Source organism: Dipodomys spectabilis, unplaced genomic scaffold (assembly GCF_019054845.1).
Source record: "Dipodomys spectabilis isolate Male_0828 unplaced genomic scaffold, ASM1905484v1 ptg000238l, whole genome shotgun sequence".
NCBI classification, from domain to species: Eukaryota; Metazoa; Chordata; class Mammalia; order Rodentia; family Heteromyidae; genus Dipodomys; species Dipodomys spectabilis.
The window spans coordinates 1,112,289-1,127,937 of record NW_024870915.1 but is presented as its reverse complement, the minus strand read 5'-3'; the positions used below and the strand labels follow the sequence as shown (position 1 = coordinate 1,127,937).

The 15,649-nt window shown below is 37.0% G+C and overlaps 1 non-coding gene across 1 annotated transcript; it reads right to left on the bottom strand.

The window, feature by feature from the left end:
* Positions 1–15,146: 15,146 nt before the first annotated feature.
* Positions 15,147–15,253, bottom strand: LOC122124520. The gene has a single exon (XR_006150582.1). It is a non-coding gene; the product is annotated as a U6 spliceosomal RNA (small nuclear RNA).
* Positions 15,254–15,649: the final 396 nt, after the last annotated feature.

Genomic DNA, 15,649 nt, shown 5'->3' with positions numbered 1-15,649 from the left:
TAGTTTTCACCCTTTGGTTTATTCTCTGTAGTAACTGTTTTTGTTTTCTCAACCCTTTGTCTTATACATGTTAATCTGATTTGGGGAAGGGAAGGGAAATCACAGAAATGGTGGGACAAAGATCAACCAAAGCACCAGTGATATACAGTAGACACTATGTTAGAAATGAACTTCACTACTTTGGGGGAGGGGAATGTCAGGGTTGGGGGAAGCAGGAAAAACTGAGGGAGGGATAGCACTGTTAAAAATATACTCATTACTTATGTAAATGTAACCCATCTCTCTATATATCACCTTCATAATATAAAATCCCACCAAAAACAATAAGAGAACTCACCCAAAGAGAGAAAATTAGAGGTAAAAATAAGACAACACAACAGATATAAGCAAAATTGAGAATGTTATAAGAGAGTACTTTGAAAACCTTATGCCAATCGCCTGGAGAATCCTGGAGAAATTGATGCTTTCCTATACACAATCTGAACCAAGTAGTTACACCTAAGAAGTATTGAAAATGAAATGCAATAAACCACTATCCATTCCAGAAAAATCTAGGACTGAATTAATTTACCATGAAATTAAGGCCTGAAAAGAACTTACAATACTCAGACCTATCTCTTCAATGGAATAGAATGGAAAATGGAATTATCAAACACATTCTTTGAAGCTAGAATTAGACTCTTCCCAAATCACATAGGGAATCACCAAAGAAAGAGAACTATTAACCCAACTCTTTGGTAAGCATTGATGCTTTTTAATAAAATTCTCACCAAACAATTTCAGCAATTAACAAAAAAAATCATATGGTACGATCAAATAGGATTCATCCTAGGATAAAATTGGATTCAATATTCTTGTCAATAAACATAATACAAACCATCAGCAGAAGCAAGGACAAGAAATACATAATCGTCTACATGGATGTAGAAATAGCTTTTAAGAACCTCCAATAGCCCTTTATGATTAAAAGGTCTGAGAAACTAGGAATACATGGAACATTCCTCAGTATGTATGTGACAGAGATAATTAGCATTTACCAAATGGTGGAAGCATGAAGACATTAAAATCAGGAATGAGACAAGGATGTCCACTCTCTCTACTACTCTTTAAAATGGTTGTGGACTTTCTAGCAAGAACAATAGGCAAGAGAAAAACATAAAGGAGATCCAAATAGGGGAAGTAAAACTATACCTTTTCTCATAAGTAATGATCCTGTATTTAAAGGACCCTATAGCTTCCTCCCTCAAGTTAGTAAAGGTGATGCTAACTTTCAGTAATGTAGCAGGGTATCAAAACCACAAGAATCAGTATTATTTCTGTGTTACCAACAATGGGAAGATCCATGCTGAAATCCAAAAAACAACCTCATATGTATTAGTCTCAAAATAAAATAAAATCTAAACAAAACAACAACAATAACAACAAAACAAGGAATTAATTAATTTACCTAAAAATGTGAAGGGCCTCTACTGTGAAAACTTTAAAAATATAAAAAGGGAAATTGAAGGAGATTCAAGGAAATGGAAAGTCTTTCAATGCTCCAGGTTGGAAGAGTTAACATGGAGAAAAATGCAATATTGTCCCCAAATAATTGCCAATGCAATACACATGAAAATCCCAAAAATATACTTCAATGCAGTAGAGAAAGTAACCAAAATTTAATATGGAATTACAAAATTACACATAAAACAGAAGGCTTACAAATAAACTCATGGGCCTATAGTCATCATACACACACACATACACACACACACACACACACACACACACACACACACACACACACACACACACACACTGGAATTCCATTCCCCGTGAGAAAGGATGACTTTTCACCAGTATTAAGGAAACTGAAAGGCTTGAAAAAATTATACTAAAAGAAAAGAGAAAGGAATGCAGGCTCAGAACAATATAGGTTTCATGGATTCATTCATTTATGATAGCTAGAAGGTGCCCACAATTCTACAAGTAAACAAGACAGATTCTACCTCATCCCAGTTAGAGTGGCCATTATCAAGAAAACTAACAATAGCAAATGCTGGCATGGATGTAGCCAATTGGGAACTCTATTACACTATTGGTGGAAATTAAACTTGTTCAACCACTCTGGAATGCAGTACGGAATTTCCCGAAAAGACTAAATGTAGATCTCCCTTAAGATCCAGTAATTCCCTCAACGGCAGTAATCCAAAAAATAACAACAAGCTCGCATGAAAGCTACCAGCATACCCATGTTCAGGGCCCAGGCCCAGAGTTCAAGGACTGGAAAAAAAGTTACTACTAATGGTATTTGTTTCCTCAAATATGAATCTTTTGACAAAAGATACCAAATCATTTTATTTTCAGTATCTAGGTTAGGACTTAAAGGTAGTGGGTGATAAAATGGCTTATTTGTTGAATGTTAGGATAAAATGTAGGCAGTCCAAGAAAGGGGGGATTTTTGTAGTTGTGGTCGAGTGGCTTGAAACCTGGGCTTGGGCACTGTCCCTCAGCTATTCAACTCAAGTTGAGTGCTCTACCTCTCGAGCAACAGTGCCACTTCTGGTTTTCTGGTGGTTAAATGAGATAAGAGTCTCAGGGATGTTCCTGCCCAGGCTGGATTTGAACCACCATCCTCAGATCTCAGCTTCCTCAGCAGCTAGGATTACAGCTGTGAGCCACTGGCACCAGACTAAAAATGGGAGATTTTTAGAAAAGAAAATCCACCTCTTCATCTGTGTCTAAATCTCAGATATCCCTATTACAACACTTTCAACTCAATTCATCAGACTTTTGTAAATTTCTTCTTTTCCTTCATGTGGGAATACTGCAGTCAATATCAACTCAGCTGTGGGACTGGATCAATTGAATGGTAATTGCTAGCACCTAAATCAAGAACTGTTACAGCAAAACAAACGAATCCCTCAGTGGGAATAATTGTTTTCCCTTTTTCTTACAAATTTGTGCTTGATTAATTCATATTGTGATATTGGAACTCCTAACAGAGTGGTGACATTTTCTTTCTCTTCAACCATCTCCCACATGCGGTCAAATATTTAAGAATTCAAAGATTTCCATTGATAATTGATTAAGATGACCTCTAAGAAAATACGCATTTCTGGAATTTGGTCTTCTGTCTTGTTTTTGTTTTTTAAGTTTTTATTTTTTATTGTGAAAATACTGTACAGAGGAGTTACAATTACATGGGAAAGATAATGAGTATATTTCTTATCAAGCATTGTAGCCTCCTCCTTTGTTTCCCTTCCAATCCCTTCCCAGCCTCACCCCACCCCCCCAATACCCCCCCCCAAAGTTGTAAAGTTCGTTTTTGACATGACAATTTGTACATCTCATTGTTGCAACGGATCCACCTGTATCCTTATTGAAACGACTTGTTTTTCCCCTTCCCCTCCACAAATTATACCGACATCAAATACAGTGAAAGCAGGGGTTATACTGTTGGGGAGAGACATACAAAGCAACAAAGAAATAATCTTATAAATGTGTTAGAACCAAATGCATGACAGAAAAAAAAACATTTGAATACATATCTTAGGGTTCATTTTCCTAACATAACCTTATCTGACCTTTTCTGCTTGACTCAGACATATACTAGATATTGCAAATAAGGGAAACCATGGGACCTGTGTTTCTTTGGGCTTGGCTTAATTACCTTAATATAATTTTTCCAAGCCTTTCCATTTCCTAACAAATGGGGCAATGTCATTCTTTCTGATGGAGGCATAGAATTCCATTGTGTATATATATCACATTATCTTGATCCATCCATCTACTGAAGGGCATCTGGGTTGGTTCCACATCTTAGCTAGGGTAAATAATGCTGCAATAAACATAGTTGTGCTGGTAGCTTTAGTGTGGTCTTGTTTGTAAACATTTGAGTAAATGCCCCAAAGTGGGATTAATGGGCCATAGGGGAGCTCTATGTGGAGTCTTTTGAGGAACCTCCATACTACTTTCCAAAGTGGTTGAACAAGTTTACATTCCCACCAACAATGAAGTAAGGTTCCCTTCTGTCCACATCCCCTCCAGCATCTGTTGTTAGAGTTCTTGATTTTTGCCATTCTAACTGGAGTGAGGTGGTATCTCAAAGTTGCTTTGATTTGCATTTCTTTTATGGCTAGGGATGTTGAGCATTTCTTCGTGTGTCTATTGGCCATCCTTCTTTCTTCTTCAGAGAAGTTTCTCTTTAAGTCTTTAGCCCACTTATTTATTGGGCAGTTGTTTCTTTGAGGATTTGTTGTTGGGGGATTTAATTTTTTGAGTTCCTAGTATATTTTGGATATGAGACCCTTGTCCATTGTATGGCTAGTAAAGATCTTCTCCCAATCCGTGGGCTTTCTATTGATCTTGCTAGCTATGTCCTCTGCCATGAAGAAGCTCTGCAACTTTATGCAATCCCATTTGTCCAATCTTTCTTTGATTTGTTGTGTTTCCGGGTCTCTATTCAGAAAATTTCGGCCTGAGCCAAAGAGACCTAGGGTTTCTCCTATTCCATCCTGTAATGTTTTCAGAGTGTCTGCTTTGACTTCGAGGTCTTTGATCCATTTGAAGTTGATTCTTGTGCAGTTTGATATATAAGGATCTAGCTTTAGTTTTGTACATCTAGTTAACCAATTTTGCCAACACCATTTACTGAAAAGGCTGTCTTTCTTCCATTCTATTGTTTTAGCTCCCTTATCAAAAATTAGATGGCTACAGATCTGTGGGTTCATTTCTGGGTTTTCAATTCTATTCCATTGGTAATGAGGTCTGTTCTTATGCCAATACCAGGCTGTTTTGATTACTATGGCTTTATAGTAGAGTTTGAAATTTGGTATTGATATTCCTCCAGCAGTGTTCTTTCCGTTGAGGAGCGTTTTTGCTATTCAGGGTCTTTTGTTGTTCCATATGAATTTTTAGATTGCCTCATCTATTTCCTTGAAGAATGAGGTTAGAATTTTGATAGGTATTGCGTTGAATTTGTAGATAGCCTTGGGAAGTATTGCCATTTTCACGATGTTAATCTTTCCAATCCAGGAGCATGGGAGGTTTTGCCATTTTTTAAGTTCTGTGTTGATTTCCTTTTTCAAGATTTTAAAGTTTTCATCATAGAGGTCCTTCACTTCTTTGGTTAAGTTAATTCCTAGGTATTTTATTTTTTGTGGGGTTATTACAAATCGAGTTGCTTTCCTAATTGCAGGGACACTTTTCTCATTGTTGGCATACAGAAAAGCCATTGATTTTTGGGGGTTAATTTTATAACCTGCTATTTTGCCAAAGTTTTGAATCAGCTTGAGCAATTTGGGAGTGGAGTCTATGGGATTCTTTAAATACAAGATCATGTCATCTGCAAAGAGGGAGAGTTTTATTTCTTCTTTCCCTATTTGGATCCCCTTTATGTCTGCATCTTGTCTTATCGCTGTAGCTAGGCATTCTAATACTAGATTGAGGAGAAGTGGAGAGAATGGACATCCTTGTCTTGTTCCTGAGTTAAGAGGAAATGGTTTTATTTTTTCACCATTAAGTATAATGCTGGCTGTAGGTTTGTCATATATAGCCTCTATTGTATTGAGGAATGATCCATGGATGCCTAATTTTTCCAAAACTTTCATCATGAAGGGGTGTTGGATCTTGTCGAATGCTTTTTCTGCATCTATTGAGATAACCATGTGCATCAATGATCATCAAAGAAATGGGTCTATAGTTCTCTTTCTTTGATGAGTCCCTGCCTGGTTTTGGGATGAGGGTTATGATGGATTCATAGAATGTGTTCGGTAGTGAGCTTTCTCTTTCAATTTCATTGACGAGTTGGAGGAGTATTGGTGTGAGCTCTGCTTTGAAGGCCTTGTAAAATTCCGCTGTAAAAGCATCTGGTCCTGGACTTTTCTTAGCTGGGAGGTCTCTTATTGCTGTTTCTATTTCAATGCTTGATATGGGCCTGTTAAGATGGTTTAACTCGTCTTGGTTTAGTTTTGGCATGTCAATATTTGCTAGGAAAAGGTCCATTTCTGTCAAGTTCTCAAACTTATTAGCATAAAGTTTTGAGAAGTATTCCCTTATAATGTTCTGAATCTTGGTTGTTTCTGTGGTGATGTTTCCATTCTCATCTCTGAGTTTATTAATTTGGGTGTGTTCTCTTCTTATTCTGATAAGATTTGCTAAGGGTCTGTCAATTTTGTTAAGTTTTTCGAAGAACCAACTCTTTGTTTTGTTGATTCTTTCTATAGTTTTTTTGGATTCTAATTCATTTAATTCTGATTTAATTTTAATTATTTCTTTCCGCCTACTGGATTGGGGTTTATCTTGCTGCTCTTTTTCAAGGAGGTTTAGATGTGTCATTAAATTGTTTGTTTCAGATCTCTCCAATTTGTTGATGTAGGAGCTCAGAGCTATAAACTTGCCTCTGAGTACTGCCTTTGCTGTGTCCCAGAGGAGCTGGTAGTTTGTGTGTTCATTTTTGTTGAATAGCATGAATTTCCTTTCTAATCTCTTCCATGACCCACTCATGATTCAGCAGTGTGTTGTTCAGCCTCCATGTGATACCGGAATTTCTTTGGTGGCTTTTGGTGTTGAGTTCTAATTTTATTCCCTTTTGGTGAGAGAGAATGCAAGGTATAACTTCAATGTTTCTGAATTTAGACAAGTTTGCTTTGTGGCCTAAAATGTGGTCTATTTTAGAATACGTTCCATGTGCTGCTGAGAAAAACATGTATTCTGATGCTGCTGTGTGAAATGTTCGGTAGATGTCTGTTAAGTCTAGTTTATCTATGCAGCTGCTTAGATCTGCTGTCTCTCTCTTGAGTTTTTGCCGAGTTGATCTATCTAGTGTGGTGAGTGGTGTGTTAAAATACTCAAAAATTAATGTCTTTGGATCTATATGGGATTTGAGGGAAAGTAGTGTTTCTTTGATAAATTTGAGTGCTCAATTGTTTGTCGAGCAGATATTCAGAATTGTAATATCCTCCTGAAAGAGAGATCCCTTAATTAGTATGTAGCGACCTTCTTTATCTCTTCTTACGAATTTTAATTTCAAGTCTATTTAATCTGATATTAGGATTCCAACTCCCGCCTGTTTATGGGGGCCTTTTGCTTGGTAGATTTTGTTCCAACCTTTAACATTGTTTTTACGGGCAAGATGTGACTCCTGAAGGCAGCAGATAGAAGAGTCTTGTTTTTTTTATCCAACTAGACAGTCTATGTCGCTTAATTGGAAAGTTCAGTCCTTTAAAGTTAAGAGAAAGGACTGAGAGGTATTTGGGAGTTCCTGCCATGTTATCCACCTTCTTGGGAGCAGCTAAAACTGGGTTCTTCTTATCCTTCTTTGTTTCTCATTTTGGGTGCAGTTTCTTGGCCTTTATTTTGGTCTTGTTGGTTTTCTATGTGTAGGACATCTTTAAGAATCTTTTGTAGGGCTGGTTTGGTGGGGATGTATTGTTTCATTTTTTTTTTCTATGGAAGGTTTTTATTTGGCCTTCAGTTATGAAGGAGAGTTTAGCTGGGTACAGTATTCTTGGTTGATAGTTGTTTGTTTTTAGGGCATGGCATACATCATTCCAGGCTCTTTTTGCTTTGATTGTCTCTGCTGAGAAATCTGAGGTGATTCTAATTGGTTTCCCTTTATAGGTGATTAACCTTTTCTTCCTGACAGCTTTAAGGATCTTTTCCTTGTTCTGAGTTGATCCTATGTGGATTATAATGTGATGGTGGGATGTCAGATTCTGGTCCGGTCTATTTGGGGTTCTAAAAGCTTCTTGTATCTGAATAGGCATATATTTTTGTATGTTTGGGATGTTCTCTGCTAGGATCCTGTTAAACAAATTTCCTAGACCATTAACTTCTGTTTCTAGGTGCTCCTCTACACCCATTATCCTTAGATTAGGCCTTCTGATGGTGTCTTCCAAGTGTTGGATAGATCTAACATATTTCTTGGCCTTGTCTTGGATGGTTGTATGTTCTTTCTCTATAATATCTAGGCTGTCTTCATTCCCTGAGATTTGATCTTCTGCATGGTCTAACCTGCTCTCAAGGCTTTCTACTTGGTTTTTCATTTCTTTTCCTTCTAATTGGTCAGCTTTGATGGCTTCAAATTCTTCGTTGAAGCTTTGTTTTAGATCTTGTATGGACTTCTTTACTTCCTTAATTTGGTGTTCAGTGTTTATTCTCAAATCACTTTGGTGATTGTTTATGGTTTCCTTGGTCTCCCTGAAATCCTTCAGCTCTTCCTTAATGGATTCCATGAATGCCTTTAGTGATCTTTGTGTATTCTCATCCTGCTCTCTCAATTCCTTTATTACTCTTTGCTTAGCTTCCTCACTTTCATGCCATTCGTGAAGTTCTCTTTGTGTGTTCTCAGCCTGCTCACGCTATTTCTGCCTTTCTCTTTGAGTGTCCTCATGCTGCTCATGCAATTCCTGTATCAGTTTTAGAGTAGCTTCCTCATGCTCATGATATTCCGGTATTAACCTTTGGTTTTCCTCCTCCCTCTCCTTATCTTGCTCATATAGATTCCTTTGTATGTTTTCAATCTTTTCCAGTATTGACCTTTCGTTTGCCTCCTCTCTCTCTCTATCACTCTCATACAGAGTCCTTTTGTATGTTTTCCATCTTTTCATTTACCATGTTTGCCAGTAGTGTTTGTAGAGCTATTTGTGAACTCTTCTCTGGATTATTCATTATCTGTCCTGTCTCATGATTGTCATGAGTGGGATTTGAGCTACCCGGACTTGCCATTTTTCTTGTGTTTTTTCGGCTTACTCTGCCCATTTGGGATGAAAGTAACACCAGTTTTGTGCTAGAACACTATCTTAAGGCAAGCATCAACCAAAGTCTGTAGATCCACAATCAAAAGTCTGCAGATACAGTCTAGTTCAACAGATATACCTATTCAACATCAAACAACTATATAATAATGGGCTACAAACCGCAAAGTAGAATTTGGAAAACCAGAAATTATTAGTTTTAGGGAGACATGTGGGTAAAAATAGGAAAAGAGAAATATGGGAAGGACCAGGGAGAGTTTACTTAACTAAGTCCTAATAGCAAAGTGGGAAAGAGGTAGGATAGGATAAAAGTAGAGAGAGAAAAAAAGAAGAAAGAGAAAGAGAAAAAAGAGACAAGAAAAAATAGAAAAGCAAAAATTAAAAAAATAAAAGGTGTAATGATTAAAAATATGTAGATTGAAAATGAAATATTCAGAGAAGAACGTGGGTATAATGAGAGAACGGGAGGGATATAAAGGAGACATGAAAACCTTAAAAATAAAAATACTTAAAATATTATATAGGTATAAAGAGGTAATACTGCTAGGAATTTAAGTCTAAGAGGCTTTGAATTGAGTAATAAATTTGTGGATTAAATGTGTACACAATGGGGGATAAAGTCTAATAATCGACTATGGGTATATCTGAGGATGTGCAGAACAACAATTAAGTCACACAAAGAAGAGCAAAAGAGCAGAAAAGGTGAAAAAAATGAGCAAAAAAGAAAAAAAATCAGACATTCAGTAGAGCTAAACAAAAAACAAAAATATTTTTTGAAAAGAAAGAACAAAAAAGAAAGAAAAATGCACACACACATATACTCCTAAAATAAAAATTATAAGAGGAAGAGAAAAAAGTTACTAGTATAGAATTTTTTTTTCAAAATGGTAAAAATTAAAAATTAAAAAAAAAGTTTTAGAAGAAAAATATTTTTATGAAAGGTACCAAAAAAAAAAAAAAAAAAGAAGAAGAAGAAGAAGAAGAAACAGAGAAAAAAACAAGTTCTTTGATTTTTTTGGGAGTGGTGGGAAGATCTTTTATATCCCTTGTGTCCATAACCAGCCTCTTGTTGGAGTCTCTGGTCTGCTTGTGGTATTTGATTTTCCTGTGGCTTAGTTGGTTTCTTAAGCAGTTTGTTTGAACAGGCAGAAAAATGCTATGCTGTACAAAGGATTTTGTGATCCTCTCCCCTGGCTAGTTCAATGGGAGGGAGATCTGCTTTGAGTATCACAAAAGAGGGAGATGGCTTTTTCCTCTTGTTTGTAGATGCTCTGATGAGGCTAGGTTCTGGGTAGAGTTGAGGCCTTTTAGCAAACAGTAGCTTTTCCCTGAGGAGACTTTGTGAGAGACTCACAGAGCCCAGCCTGGAGCCACTCTCAGGGTTTATGTTTACTGAATTTCAATGGATTGTCCATGCTGCTAAAGAGAGGGGCAGCCTCTGGCTCTGATTACCCAGTGAAGAAACCCACTCCTGGGGCTGGCGGCCCGAGCTGGGTGACTTTTCCCTGGATGGAGCTGAGTTTGGCATGTCACTTTAGGATCTTGTGACCTGCTATATGACTCTAGTTTTCTTCCAAGGCCTGTGTTTGAGCTAGCAGGTCAGCCAAGCTTTGTCAGTATCAAACATGGAGATTTCCTGTAATGGCGGGGAGGGGTGGACTTCCCTCCTCTGCTCCCTGAGAAGGAGTGAGGAAGTTAGGCTTCTACTCACACTGCATTTTTGTTCCTAGATCATCTCTGGTCTGTGAACTGCAGGATGAAGATGTCTGCTCCTTGTCGGTTCTTGTTGGTGTTCAGTAGAATACACTCACATGCAATGTCTGGCTCCTTTGTCCTGGACTCTCTGTGTTGCAGGTATGGCGGCTATTGCCACCTCCACCACCACTGTAGCCCGCAGTGGCGGCTGCTAGCAAGTGCTCAGATCTGTCTCCTTGCCTGGATTTTCCCTCTCTGGCCTAACTCTCTGCACTATGATGGTACACTTGGTGTGATTCTCTGGCTTAAGTCTGTTCGCTGGAGCTCTAAAACTCCTTTCTCTCTCTGGCCTGACTCTCTGTCCTGTGATGGCACACTTGGTGTGATTCTCTGGCTTAGGACTGTTCACTGGAACTCTAAAACTGCTTTCTATGCGAGAGCTTGTTTAGATTCCAGCTTCTCCTCCGTCATCTTCCCAGAAAGAAAGGTTGGACAAATGGGATTGCATGAAGTTGCAGAACTTCTGCATGGCAAAGGACATAGCTAGCAAGATCAACAGAAAGCGTACGGATTGGGAGAAGATCTTCACTAGCCATACAACAGACAAGGGTCTCATATCTAAAATATACTTGGAACTCAAAAAATTAAATCCCCCAACAACAAATCCTCAAAGAAACAACTGCCCAATAAATAAGTGGGCTAAAGACTTGAAGAAAAACTTCTCTGAAGAAGAAAGAAGGATGGCCAATTGACACAGGAAGAAAAATGCTCAATCTCCCTAGACATAAAAGAAATGCAAATCAAAACAACATTGAGATACCACCTCATCCCAGTTAGAATGGCTATAATCAAGAACTCTAACAACAACAGATGCAAGAGGGGATGTGGACAGAAGGGAACCTTAATGCATTGTTGGTGGGAGTGTAAACTTGTTCAACTACTTTGGAAATCAGTGTGGAGGTTCGTGAAAAGACTTCACATAGACCTCCCCTATGACCCAGCAATTCCACTTTTGGGCATTTACCCAAATGTTTACAAACAAGACCACACTAAAGCTAACAGCACAACTATGTTTATTCCAGCATTATTTACCATAGCTAAGATATGGAACCAACCCAGATGCTCCTCAGTAGATGAATGGATCAAGAAAATGTGGTATATACACAATGGAATTCTAGGCCTCCATCAGATAGAATAACATTGCCCCATTTGTTAGGAAATGGAAAAACTTGGAAAAAATTATATTAAGTGAAGTAAGCCAGGCCCAATGAAACATAGGTCCCATGGTTTCCCTTATTTGCAATATGTAGTATATGTATGAGTCAAGCGGAAAAGGTCAGATAATGTGACGTTAGGAAAATGAACCCTTAGATATGTATTTTAATGCTTTTTTATTTCATGCATTTGTTTCTAATGCATTTATAAGATTATCTCTTTGTTGCTTTGTATGTCCCTCCCCCGCAGTATAACCCCTGCTTTCACTATATTTTATGTCAGTATAACTTGTGGAGGAGATGGGGAAAAACAAGTCGTTTAAGGATACAGGTGGACCTCTTGCAACAATGAGAAGTACAAGTTGTCATGTAGAAAATGAGCTTTACAACGTTGGTGTGGGGGGGAGGGGGGAGGAATGGGTGGGGGGGTAGGGGGGAGATTGGGAAGGGATGTGAAGGGTAAACAAAGGAGGAGGCTGCAATGCTTGATAAGAAATGTACGCATTATCCTGCCCATGTAATTGTAACACCTCTGTACAGTATGTTCACAAAAAAAAATTAAATTTTAAAAAAATAAAATAAAACTCTTTTCTCTGCGAGAGCTTGTTTAGCCTCCAGCTTCTCCTCCGCCATCTTCCCGGAACTCCTTATCATAGTAATTTTGAATTACATTTCTCTAATGATTTCAGTTCACAAACCATTAAGCCAGCATAGAAGTTGTATTAAACACAACTTTATTAGCCCACTGGCGATTTTCAGGGCTTTATGGAAAAGATGTCTATTCAGAACTTTTGTCCAATTTTAATCAAGTTTCTTGTTAATCTCATCTTTAATCTCTCTATACAAAATCAATAATTAATTCAAGGTAGTAGATAGAAAAATATTAAGCCACTCCTAACATTTTTCAATTTTCAATAAAATGATATTGCTTAAATCATTTTCTGTTAATGCTTGAGACCATATAATTCAATTTATTTAGTCCTTTAACAAGGCTATATGCATTTTATTTATTTTATGTTAATTGGACTTTCCAAAGTCTATGTGTCTAATTTCCCTTGCTCTCTTTCAGTCTCAAGTAGTTCAGATTTCAAACTGAAGAATAAATGGAAGGAAGCAAACAAAAAAAATACAGTTCCTCTCATCTGATGATGCCTCTACAAGAAGGAAGAAAGAGTTCCTACTTCTAAGGAACTATGCTAGGATATCAAAAAGAGAATTCATTCTTCTAGGTCTTCCTTAAAATGTAAACCACAACATATCGCGAAGGTAGTTTTATGTTTTATCAGTTTTTCACATTTTCATATGGACTTCACCTCAGTCTACAACATTCATTCATTATTCTTTCCCTGATACTTTTACACTACCAAGACGTAAGATATAAGATAACCAGTTTGATTTACAGAATAAGAAGTTATCACCCTGGTTTCCTTGGAAGCAGAACATGGTCAATAGATAACATTACTTCTGGTTTCTCACTACATTTAATGGTTTTTGTAATGCTTATTGCATTCTATTTAGTATTTAAAAAAAACTGCTGGCTAAACTCAAAGCTCCTTCACAGAAGTTTAGGTTAAGTACTTCACAAGTTTTATTTCCCTTAATTCTTAAGATAATATTTGTTATAATGCTAATGTTATTACCATTTTAGTGTTGGGAAAAATTGTAATTAAATGCCTTAAGTAGATGACCCAAAGACATACAGTGAGAAAGGAAATGAGGCAAAGTTTCCAAAAGCCTTTTAGCAGTACACAAAAGGTAGGTAAAATCTCTCCATTCTCTTACACTCTCAATTCAATATTCATATTGTCCAAGAAATAATAGCATAGCAATTAATGTCCATGGTGATTGTTTTCTGTTACATTTTGTCTTCAACACAGACTGTGTTGGTGAGATTGGGTTATCATGTAGAGTTGAGCTTATAAATTGAGGAAACTTCCAGTTTCCTTTTTAAAAAGTACTAAAACTTTTAAATATTATCATTAACTGACTTTTAAGAATCAAAAACCTAAAAAATTCATATACAATCACCCAAAATGCTTTCAAAGTAGGAGATGATAAAACAGGACCCTGTGAAGTAAATTTTCTTCTACTTTTGAAATTATTCTGAAAACCTTGTGCTGGATGGTCGCACCTGTAATCCTAACTCCTCCAGACATCTACTCAGGAGCCCGAGATCTGTGGATAACAGTTGGAACCCAATCAAGGCAAAATAAATTCATGAGATAATTTTTCAAAAATTTATTGAACTAGCATAGGGCCAAGAATGAAGATGTAGCTTATATAGTAGCTCACCAATCTAGAGAGGAAAGGCCTAGCAAGACCTTGAAGCTGCGATTTCAAATTCTGAGCATGCCAACAGAAATGCAATTTCCTGTACACGCATGCTACTTGCGCGCGCATGCACACACACACATACACACATACATCCATTCTAAATATCTTCATATCAGTGTTTTGCATTAATTTCTTTGTTAACAATATTATATAAGCAAAAGAAAGGAAATAAACTCCTCCCTCTTAGAAAAGTTTTATACTTTTTATTGTAAAAATACTGTACACAGGGGTCATATTTACATGAGCTAGGTAATGAGAACAATTCCTAACAAGCATTGTTACCTCCTCCTTTATTTTTCCCCTACCATTCCTTCCCTCGCACCTCCACAAGTGCACTGCCCTCCCCCCTTCCCCTGCCTAAATTGTAACATTCATTTTTCAGCATAGTGTCTTGTGCATCTCATTGTTACAATGGGTCAACCTGTATCCCTATTTAGGCATTTTGATTTTTTCCTTCCTCTCCCCAAATTAGAAGAGCATATATACAAGATATAGGCGCACCAACTTCAAATACAGTGAAAACATTTGTTATAGCATGGGGAGGAACCTATAAAAAGACACAAAAAATCACATTGCACATTATAAGTACATTAGAAACAATAGCAAAAAGGAGAAAAATTCTTGTATCCCTATCTTGGGTTTCATTTCCCGGAACATTATGTTATCTGGTCATATGGACATACCTTTTGACCTTTTCTGCTTATACTATACATATATTAGTTATTGAAAATTAAGAAAACCATGGGACCTGTGTTCTTTTGGATTTGGCTTACTTCACTTAATATTTTTTCCATATCTTTCCAATTTCTAACAAATTGGGTGATGCCATTCTTTCTGATGGAGGCATAGAATTCCATTGTTTATATAAACCACATCCTCTTGATCCATTCTTCTGCTGAGGAGCATCGGGGTTGGTTCCATATCTTAGTTATCTTAAATAATGCTGCAATAATTGTAGTAGTTGTGCTGATAGTTTTAGTATGGTCTTGTTTGTGATCATTTGGGTAAATGCCCCAAAGTGGGATTTGTGGATCATAGGGGAGATCTATGTGGAGTCATTTGAGGAACCTCCATACTAATTTCCAAAATGGTTGAAAAAGTTTACACTCCCACCAAGAATGCAGTAAGGTTCGCTTCTGTCCACATCCCCTCCAGCATCTATTGTAAAACTATGGAATGCTTCAGGAATTTGCCTGTCATCCTTGCACAGGGGCCATGCTAATCTTCTCAGTATCATTACAATGTTAGTTTATGTGATGCTGAATTGAGCACAGAATATTTTTTATATATAAAGTGTAATTGATTTTCTTAAGCTAGGCAATTCAACAAAAAGTAAGTTTAGAAGAATTTTGAAATTTTAGAACCATGTACTTCTTACATAAGCACACATTTAAGAATAATGTCAAGATGGACATGTCAAAAACAAAATAATTCCAGATATTTGCGGTTCAAGAGATGTGTAGGGGAAATAATTCAATTGTTCTATACAAGGCACATGTCATAATGAACACAGCAGCAAGTGTTAAGGGTTGTTAAAAATTTTAGTGTTTTATATCTATTTAATTTTAGGAATTTGCTTAAATATGCCAAAATTAGGACTGTTTGGCAGGTATCAAATTTTCTATAATGTATTTAAGATTTATGTTAGCAGACATATAGTGCTAAGTA